Here is a 1,558-nt window from a genome sequence, read left to right as displayed (position 1 = left end):
TTAGAATAATTATAATAAAAAATTGATGATTATTCAATTAAAATAATTTTACGAGTGTTTAAATTTTCACGAATTTGTAATTCATTGTAATTACCTTTGTATTAAGACCCATTGATATTTAACTAATGGATGCGGCACAGTGGCGTAGCTAGGATTTTCTGAAGGGGGGTGTTAATTATAAACATTAAATATTATATAAAATACGTACAAACTAAAACTTTTATTTTAATTAATTAATATGTATACATAATGTCTGTATGGTCAATAGATAATAATGAAAAAATAATAATAAGCGTATATCGCGATACCGCATTACCGCCGCAATCGCGATATTGTTAACCTGTATATTATATGTTATTACTAATTAGTATTGTGCATTATTTTATATTTCATATTGTATTTACCCATGTTCCTATTTTATTATATATAATAATGTATACTGTAATATATTATATGTAATAATAATGTAATATATGATACGTATCAAGGGGGGTGTCATATCCACCAAACACAATATTACAATATTTAAAAATAATATATCCTAGACTGACAAATCATCAGTGTTGAGCCGAGATAAATATAATTTTATCTAGATAAAGATAAAGATAAATTATAATAATGTTATCTAGATAAAGATAAAGATAACTAAATTATTTATTTATCTAGATAAAGATGAGAAAAAATAATTTTATCTAGATAAATTATCAAATAAATTTTTTTTATATTGGTTTATGCCTTATGGCACTCATTTCTTATAAAATATAAAACAATAATTTATGTATATTTTATTGTGGCTGACCTTGTCTATATAGATTGCAAATATATTAAAAATAAATAAACATCTATTTTATTGTAATTAATAATCATATTTCATATTAATATGATTAATGTAAATAATGGTGAAGAAGTTTCAGTTGACAACACTTGTTTATTAATAACTGAAATACCTAAATATAAAATTATACCTACTAACAAATTTTAAAAAAATTCGGCCATCTTGGTGTAGTGTAGCAAAATAAAAATATAAAAAGTTTTAAATGTATATAAGCAATATAAGATCATTTTTGTGATCTGCAACATAACAGCATTTCAAATGTGCTGTCTTTTAATCTGTTACGTCTTGGAGTTAAAACCTGTATGGCCCCGCTAAATAGCCGTTCAACTGGAGCTGATGATGGTAGTGTTGTATTGAACTTTAAGAAAACTTGCTTGACAACTTTAAATTGATCAAGCATCACCAGATCTTTTTTCTTTGAATTTAAAAATGTTAATGCTTGAACACTAGCAGCATTTGAAACTCTTATAGTATCCTCAGTTGACTCATTGTCTTGAGACTGTGTTGGTGTACGAATGTCTATTGTAGAACGTTCAGATAAACTATTGAAAAATCCATCACTATCACTATCTTCATTGTCAGTGGATCCAGATGATTTATTTTCAATAGTGGAACTTATTATTTCACATTCGTTTAAAAAAATATTTTTACACAAATTTGTATACCTAACTGGAACCCAAGATAGCTTAAACTTAGGGTGGCTTATAGATGCAATAATAAATG

Source organism: Acyrthosiphon pisum, chromosome X (assembly GCF_005508785.2).
Source record: "Acyrthosiphon pisum isolate AL4f chromosome X, pea_aphid_22Mar2018_4r6ur, whole genome shotgun sequence".
NCBI classification, from domain to species: domain Eukaryota; kingdom Metazoa; phylum Arthropoda; class Insecta; order Hemiptera; family Aphididae; genus Acyrthosiphon; species Acyrthosiphon pisum.
This window is presented reverse-complemented; position numbering follows the sequence as displayed.